Consider the following 9,871-nt stretch of genomic DNA (forward strand, 5'->3'; position numbering starts at 1 on the left):
GACGTGTCCGACAATCCCAATTGTCCTAAATGGCGTGGAAGTTCTGGCCATGTTAGACACAGGATCCCAAATCACCACCATACAGCTACCTGCTTTTCAACGCTATTGGAAGGAGGGGCAGTTGCTGATGCCACCTCCCTCATGGCTGCAACTAATTGCTAGTAACGGACTGGGGATCTCCTGCGTGGGGTACTGGGAGGCTAATATGCAGATCGGAGAAACCCTCCTTCCACTACAGGGATGTCTGATCACTGAGAGCAGTGAAGCTAAAGTAGCACCGGTGATTCTAGGAATGAACGTCTTACAGCAATGTCCGGAGGAGCTATTGGCCACACTAAGAAGTGAATTGTCTCAGTTGGTCACCGGGGAGCGAAGAGTCATACAGAAGACTATCAGGGTGCTTCAAGGTCATCAGAGGTTCACCCATAGTGAGGGAGAGATTGGAAAGGTTAGACTAATGGATAGTACGTCCATCAAATTGCAACCCAATTCAGAGACCATCCTCTGGGGCAAGGCACGATGCGGACCAGCTGGCAGAAGCTATGAGGCCTTAATTGAACCCTGTTTAACGTCCGCTCGCCAGGAGGCGGTAGTAGCCAGTACCCTAGTCACTGTGGAGAATGGATGAGTCCCAGTGCGGATCTTAAATCCCCATAATTACGCAATCAAGTTGTATCGACACCAGCCACTGGCCCGATTATTGTGGACCTCATTTCAAGATGTCGTATATCCATCCTTACAAGCTAATCAGTGTCAAGTAACCACGGAGTGTAGTACAGCTGACGAGCAGGAAGATGAATGGTGGACAGAGATTCAGGTAGGGGATGGCAGCACACCGAGAGACCATAAGGCCGGAATCCTCCAGGTTGTGAAGAATAATGCTGAGACTTTCAGCCATAGCCCTACAGATCTGGGTATCGTGAAGGAGATACACCATCGTATCCTGACAGGGGATGCCCCACCCATAAAGGAGCGGCATCGCCCATTGGCACCAGCGCTATATCAGCCCGTACGGCAACTGTTGGAGGACATGAAGAGCAATGGCATCATCAGAGAGAGTCACAGCCCATGGGCAGCCCCATTGGTGTTAGTTCGCAAAAAGGATGGCCAGCTAAGATTCTGTGTAGACTACAGGAAGCTGAATGCTATCACACATAAGGATGCCTATCCTCTACCCCGAATTGAGGAGTCTCTGACGACGCTTAAATCTGCCAAATATTTCTCAACCCTAGATTTGACCAGCGGCTACTGGCAGGTTCAGATGAAGGAAGAGGACAAGGAGAAGACTGCCTTCGTCACACCAATGGGACTCTATGAATTCAACCGTATGCCATTTGGCTTATGCAATGCTCCCGCCACCTTCCAACGCGTGATGGAGCAGTGTCTAGGCCATAGGAATTTCGATGTGGTTCTCCTATATTTGGATGACATTATCATCTTTTCAAAAACCTACTCTGACCATCTGCAACACTTACGGGAGGTTTTCCAACAGCTGACTAGATTCGGTCTGAAGCTGAAGCCATCCAAGTGCCACCTGCTCAAGCCCCGAGTTCAGTACTTAGGTCACATTGTAAGCCCTGAGGGTGTGACCCCGGACCCCGAAAAGGTGAAAGCGGTATTGGAATGGCCCATCCCGCTGACAGTCAAAGATGTCCGACGGTTCCTTGGATTTGTAGGATATTATCGACGGTTTGTGAAGAACTTTGCCAAAGTCGCCACCCCTCTATTAGAAATTCTACGAGGGATCCCTAAGGATAAGTATAACAAACGAATTCCCATAGAGTGGATGACTGAACGACAGACAGCCTTCGACCTGCTGAAGAAAGTCTTGACAGAGGCCCCTGTGCTGGCCTACCCAGATTACAACCACCCATTCCGGCTGTACACGGATGCCAGCAAGCAAGGGTTGGGAGCTGTACTTGCCCAAGTTCAGGAAAATCAAGAGCGTGTGATCGCTTACGCTAGTCGCAGTCTACGTCCCACCGAACGGAACGACGCCAATTACAGCGCCTACAAACTCGAGTTTCTTGCCTTGGTGTGGGCAGTGACAGAAAAATTCAGAGACTATCTAGCGGCAACACCGTTTGTAGCTTATACGGACTGTAACCCACTGGCTCATCAAGCCACCACCCCTCTAGGAGCTTTGGAACAAAGGTGGTCCTCCAGACTGGCCAACTACCAGTTCAAAGTAGTATACAGAAGTGGGCGAAGTAACGCGAATGCCGATGCACTCTCCCGGCTACAGACAGGCGAAAGTGAATTGGAAGGAATAGACAGGTGGGAGCAGATTGAAACTCCCAACTTCAGTTTGAAAAGAAGAGCACCGGAACAGAATGCTATGGTTCCCATCCCTGAGAGAGTGCAGGAAGTTCAGGGCGTGGAGATGGAAGGAGATTGGACTGTCTGGCAGGACGCAAGCCCAACCTTAAAAAGGGTGAAACAGTTGCTGGCCTCTCGTCAGGGGTTGACCCGAATTCAGAGACAAGCTGCAACCCCGGACCTAATCCAATTGTGGCGACAAAAGGACCGTTTGACGTTGCGAAGAGGCCTATTGCTACGACAGAGCACAGATCCAAAGACACATCTGTTGATTGAGCAGTTGGTGGTGCCCCCTGCGAAAATTGATCTTATCCTACGGGCCTATCATGATCACTCTGGCCATTTCGGCTGTCAAAAGACCGAGGCGACCCTACGTTGAAGATTTTACTGGGGGAATATGCGTCAGGATGTGGAAGACTGGTGCAAATCTTGCGACATATGCACAGCACGTAGACCGGCTCCATCAGAAGAGAAGGCACCGCTGCACCCCATTGTTACCCGACAACCACTGGAACTCGTAACTATCGACCATGTGAAGCTAGAACCAAGTAGCAATGGATATCAATATGCTGTAACCATAATTGACCATTACACCAAGTTTGCCGTTGTACTGCCAGTTCGGGATCTCACGGCAAAGACGACAGCAGAAATCGTCTGGCGAGCATTTGTACGGCCCTACGGGTACCCTGCTAGTATTCTGACGGATCAGGGGCCTGCGTTTGAAGCCCTACTCTTCCAAGAACTATGCCAGTTGTACAGGTGTGTGAAATTACGCACTACAGCATACCATCCTCAGGGCAACGGGGCCTGCGAAAGGATGAACCAACCTGTGATAAATTTACTCCGAGCTGTACCCCTTCCACAAAGACGTGAGTGGCCCACTCTGCTAGCAGAACTGATCTTTGTCTACAACAACACTGTGCACAGCTCCACAGGATACACGCCATATTATCTGCTTTTTGGACGATCTGGGAAACTACCCGCTGATGTTCACTTAGGCCTGGCTTCGGATGATGCCACAGATTCTTGCTTCCAAGGGGATTGGGTCATAGAACACCAGCGTAGATTACAGACTGCTCGAGCTCTTGTGGACCAACGTATGGATGCTATCCGTGATCGACAAAAGGATCGATAAGATGCGACCGCACATGCCAGACCATTAACCGTAGGAGATGTCGTGCTAAGGCGAAATAATCGGCGGCACAGCAAATTGGATTCGCAATGGGAGCCTGATCCATATGTAGTTACCGGCATTCCCAACGCTGAAATAGCCATGTACCAGATTGATAAGGTAGAAGGTGGTCAACCGAAAGTTGTACATCGGGATCAACTCAAATTGTGCCCTAACCATCACAGATCTCCAGAATTACTACCTGATTCTCCACCATCACACCCAGCCCGAGATCAGTTGTCGATGCTAAATGACCCATTGAGTCTTGTCCTGAGTATGTATTGGCCTGTCGTGGCCGGTTCCCCGACCCCAGAAATGAGGCAATCGCCTGTGGTTGAGGAAGTCATTGCAGACGTCCCTGAAATTGGTGAAGTGAGACGCTCGACCAGGAGCACCCAAGGAATACTGCCCACGCGTTACAGACAATAGAGAGGTCGGTAGAGGCACCTTTAGTACTGTTTATATTTTCCTGATTGCACTAATCTGTTTGACATTGATATGTTGTATTTATGTGTACATTTGTGCTAGTGTGATAGTTAATGGTTAGGCGTAGTCAGGATCATGATCTATTCATCCTATGTTCATTGATGCCCAGGATTTGTGACTTACAGATGCCAATACTCTGTTATTTGGGAATTATCCTTTGTTCTGTTTCCCTTTATTATTGGACCAAGCGTGAGGACACGCATCATTTCAGTATGGAGGGATGTGACACCCATGAAACGGACACCCCTAGGACTGTGAGGGGTTAATACCACTTTGGGCAAGGAAGGAGTTAATACATGTCTCCCCAGCATGTGTGAAGCAAGGGGACAGCTGGTGCTGATTGGATGAGCCTGTCCTGTCTCTCAAGCGGTGGGTGTGGTCAGGTGCCCGCGAAAAAGAGGGCGTGCCAGGAGCTGAGGAGAAGTGTGGCGTGCAGCACGAGGACAGCGGGCAGAGACCACCAAGCTGCAAAGCTCTAGTGGAGTGTGGAGCAGCCGAGCCGGGAGCGTGGACGCCGGGGACCCGCGGAAGATAGACCGGGTCAGGTGAGCCACAGCAACGAAGAGCAGCACACCATTAAGGCGTCCAGCGCAGCAGCAAGAGCCACTCGTGGAGGTACACAGCCACAGTGGCAACACGCAGTACAGGGTAATCATCCCCCCTGCCCCATACCACAGCAGCAGCCATCCTAGGGTAACTTCAAAGCACCCTCATTTCAGTTATACTACTTATAAGAGAAGTCGCTGTCCTATTGTGATTTATAACTTTTTCTGCCAACCACAAGATGGCCACAGGCCAACAGCAACAATTGCTTTGAGTGGCTATGCTGCCAACCACAAGATGGCCACCGATTAACTGCAGTATAGACATACAGCTCCAGCAGTGGAAAAGTTACATAGCCTTGCACCAGAGGTAGCTACAGGAGTGGTGAGTGGAAGATTGATTGCACCACAGGCAGAGCTGCACTGACACTCAGTAGTACTGGACTTTCTCATACCTTGTTGCAAATAGCAGAACCTCAGTGTTACTTTCACTTTCAGTATATAGGAGTTATCTGCTTCACTGACCAAGCTTACCACTATTTACCCTGTATGTTTTCCGGACCACACCAAGACTGTCCTATTTCACAGCACAGTGATTCTTTGATACTTGAAAGCTGGAATACACTACTTAAAGGAGATAATATAGCCCATCAAACTGGGATAGAACTGCGGGACACTTTACAGTAACAGTTGTCTAGGAATATTGAATAACCTTCTGATTGCCTGAGAATTGGATGTGCCTATAGAGAGAAAAGTGGAATTAACATTCAGTGACTGAATTGCTGTACTGTGTACAGGACTTCCATACACACATTGGCGATTCTTCCCTCCCAGATTTAATACTAACAAACGTTACACTAAGTGGGACTAGTACCATGGTCAACTTAAACTGATCTATAAGAGCTCCACCAGCTGCAGCAGCGAAGACGGGTAGGAATACAGTGTTTTGTGTTTAAGGTCATCTGGACATTGAAACTGTTAGTTAGTTTAGTACTGACATCATTGCTGAATTGTTTTCTTGTAGTGTGCAACCGTTTGCGATAAGAATGTATGCTCAATACTGAATTTAACTGTGAATAGTAACGTAAAAGTTGCCTTACATTGTATGGTCATACTGCCGAAGTATTATTACACCAATCCGTATGGTGCCGTGCAAATGCCATTGTTTTTATGTGTAATCTCATTATTGATGTTTTTCCCACTGATGCAATACAAAGGCTGCCTCATCGAGTGAGGTGTGTTATTTATGCAAGTGCCCTGCCGACTCTCTAATAAACCTGTGTTCACAAAATAAAAACCACAAGCTGCCTCGTCACCCCTTCATGTGCTTCCATTACTCTCACCTCTCCGTAAGTCGAGTGAAGATTGAACCACAACACACAAGGTAAACTCTTTACTTACCACATAAAGTCAAGGTTACCACATCTGGCGTCACGAACAGGATTAACGGAGTCCAAAGTGAGAAGGTTGGAAGTATAGAAGAGCCATGTCGACCAATCCACCAGCCCAGGCAGTACCGCCTGCTGGCGCAGGAGCACCGATCAACCCACCTGTGGCACAGATCAATCCTATCACGCTCCCCTATTACTTCGGAGCCCCGTGGCTCCCCACGTATTCAGGTGAGGACCATGGCACAGAAGCAAGCACTCTCACCGAGTTTAAAAGGAAGATGACCTCTCTGTTCCGTTTGTACCCGCTAAGTGATCAGCAGCAGGTCGAGATACTCATTGGGCAATTGAAGAATTCGGCACTCAGGGAAGTGACGTCCTGGCCCGCCAGAGAAAAACAGAACGTAGAACAAGTCCTTAAACGACTAGCGACCACTTTTGATGCCCGTACCATATCCACCTTGAAAATTAGGTTATATGCATGTAAACAAAAACCTGGGGAGAGTCTGCGTGACTACGCCCTCACCCTGCAGGAGGCCTTGAGGGCAATCCAGGCTGTCGATCAGGAAGAAGTCAGGAACCCGGATGAGACCTTGGTCACCCAATTGATAGAGGGAGCTAACAGAGAAGGAACACAAGTTCAACTGCGACTACTGCGACTACAACTTCCGACGCATACTTTCTTAGACTTTAAAGAAGCAGCTATCAAAATGTTGGGCACGGTCGAAGAGCATAATACGGAATTCCCAGAATTACCAAGTCAGTCCTACTCGGCAGAAGCTGGCTTATGGAATGCATGTCAGGCACCCAAAGAAACCAACCCCGCCTCCCATGGGCTGCAGCTGCCAACCCCTGACCCAATACAACTGTTGAGGAAACAGATGGCAGAAATGACATTGGGAATGGCAGAGATACGTAGGGAGGTGCATAGCCTAGCTCAATCCCAACCGGCGGATTATGAAGAGCCGCGGTGGCGGCCGAGAAGACAAAGGGCTGATGACTGGTGGGAACCACCCCGGGGACAAGGGAGAAGATCAACAGATCGGTTTGATGCTCAAGGCCGTCCCATCTGCAGGCGGTGCCAGAAGGCAGGTCATGTGGAGAGACACTGCAGGCAAGAGGAGACGTTAAACTGCAACACCCCGAGGGTGGGGGTCAAGCCTCGGGGAGAACAGGAAGAGTAGACCCGAATCCTGAAGAGTGGTGGCCCCGGTATGTTGGGACGTGTCCGACAATCCCAATTGTCCTAAATGGCGTGGAAGTTCTGGCCATGTTAGACACAGGATCCCAAATCACCACCATACAGCTACCTGCTTTTCAACGCTATTGGAAGGAGGGGCAGTTGCTGATGCCACCTCCCTCATGGCTGCAACTAATTGCTAGTAACGGACTGGGGATCTCCTGCGTGGGGTACTGGGAGGCTAATATGCAGATCGGAGAAACCCTCCTTCCACTACAGGGATGTCTGATCACTGAGAGCAGTGAAGCTAAAGTAGCACCGGTGATTCTAGGAATGAACGTCTTACAGCAATGTCCGGAGGAGCTATTGGCCACACTAAGAAGTGAATTGTCTCAGTTGGTCACCGGGGAGCGAAGAGTCATACAGAAGACTATCAGGGTGCTTCAAGGTCATCAGAGGTTCACCCATAGTGAGGGAGAGATTGGAAAGGTTAGACTAATGGATAGTACGTCCATCAAATTGCAACCCAATTCAGAGACCATCCTCTGGGGCAAGGCACGATGCGGACCAGCTGGCAGAAGCTATGAGGCCTTAATTGAACCCTGTTTAACGTCCGCTCGCCAGGAGGCGGTAGTAGCCAGTACCCTAGTCACTGTGGAGAACGGACGAGTCCCAGTGCGGATCTTAAATCCCCATAATTACGCAATCAAGTTGTATCGACACCAGCCACTGGCCCGATTATTGTGGACCTCATTTCAAGATGTCGTATATCCATCCTTACAAGCTAATCAGTGTCAAGTAACCACGGAGTGTAGTACAGCTGACGAGCAGGAAGATGAATGGTGGACAGAGATTCAGGTAGGGGATGGCAGCACACCGAGAGACCATAAGGCCGGAATCCTCCAGGTTGTGAAGAATAATGCTGAGACTTTCAGCCATAGCCCTACAGATCTGGGTATCGTGAAGGAGATACACCATCGTATCCTGACAGGGGATGCCCCACCCATAAAGGAGCGGCATCGCCCATTGGCACCAGCGCTATATCAGCCCGTACGGCAACTGTTGGAGGACATGAAGAGCAATGGCATCATCAGAGAGAGTCACAGCCCATGGGCAGCCCCATTGGTGTTAGTTCGCAAAAAGGATGGCCAGCTAAGATTCTGTGTAGACTACAGGAAGCTGAATGCTATCACACATAAGGATGCCTATCCTCTACCCCGAATTGAGGAGTCTCTGACGACGCTTAAATCTGCCAAATATTTCTCAACCCTAGATTTGACCAGCGGCTACTGGCAGGTTCAGATGAAGGAAGAGGACAAGGAGAAGACTGCCTTCGTCACACCAATGGGACTCTATGAATTCAACCGTATGCCATTTGGCTTATGCAATGCTCCCGCCACCTTCCAACGCGTGATGGAGCAGTGTCTAGGCCATAGGAATTTCGATGTGGTTCTCCTATATTTGGATGACATTATCATCTTTTCAAAAACCTACTCTGACCATCTGCAACACTTACGGGAGGTTTTCCAACAGCTGACTAGATTCGGTCTGAAGCTGAAGCCATCCAAGTGCCACCTGCTCAAGCCCCGAGTTCAGTACTTAGGTCACATTGTAAGCCCTGAGGGTGTGACCCCGAAAAGGTGAAAGCGGTATTGGAATGGCCCATCCCGCTGACAGTCAAAGATGTCCGACGGTTCCTTGGATTTGTAGGATATTATCGACGGTTTGTGAAGAACTTTGCCAAAGTCGCCACCCCTCTATTAGAAATTCTATGAGGGATCCCTAAGGATAAGTATAACAAACGAATTCCCATAGAGTGGATGACTGAACGACAGACAGCCTTCGACCTGCTGAAGAAAGTCTTGACAGAGGCCCCTGTGCTGGCCTACCCAGATTACAACCACCCATTCCGGCTGTACACGGATGCCAGCAAGCAAGGGTTGGGAGCTGTACTTGCCCAAGTTCAGGAAAATCAAGAGCGTGTGATCGCTTACGCTAGTCGCAGTCTACGTCCCACCGAACGGAACGACGCCAATTACAGCGCCTACAAACTCGAGTTTCTTGCCTTGGTGTGGGCAGTGACAGAAAAATTCAGAGACTATCTAGCGGCAACACCGTTTGTAGCTTATACGGACTGTAACCCACTGGCTCATCAAGCCACCACCCCTCTAGGAGCTTTGGAACAAAGGTGGTCCTCCAGACTGGCCAACTACCAGTTCAAAGTAGTATACAGAAGTGGGCGAAGTAACGCGAATGCCGATGCACTCTCCCGGCTACAGACAGGCGAAAGTGAATTGGAAGGAATAGACAGGTGGGAGCAGATTGAAACTCCCAACTTCAGTTTGAAAAGAAGAGCACCGGAACAGAATGCTATGGTTCCCATCCCTGAGAGAGTGCAGGAAGTTCAGGGCGTGGAGATGGAAGGAGATTGGACTGTCTGGCAGGACGCAAGCCCAACCTTAAAAAGGGTGAAACAGTTGCTGGCCTCTCGTCAGGGGTTGACCCGAATTCAGAGACAAGCTGCAACCCCGGACCTAATCCAATTGTGGCGACAAAAGGACCGTTTGACGTTGCGAAGAGGCCTATTGCTACGACAGAGCACAGATCCAAAGACACATCTGTTGATTGAGCAGTTGGTGGTGCCCCCTGCGAAAATTGATCTTATCCTACGGGCCTATCATGATCACTCTGGCCATTTCGGCTGTCAAAAGACCGAGGCGACCCTACGTTGAAGATTTTACTGGGGGAATATGCGTCAGGATGTGGAAGACTGGTGCAAATCTTG

Source organism: Taudactylus pleione, unplaced genomic scaffold (assembly GCF_031769625.1).
Source record: "Taudactylus pleione unplaced genomic scaffold, aTauple2 ptg000479l, whole genome shotgun sequence".
NCBI lineage: Eukaryota > Metazoa > Chordata > Amphibia > Anura > Myobatrachidae > Taudactylus > Taudactylus pleione.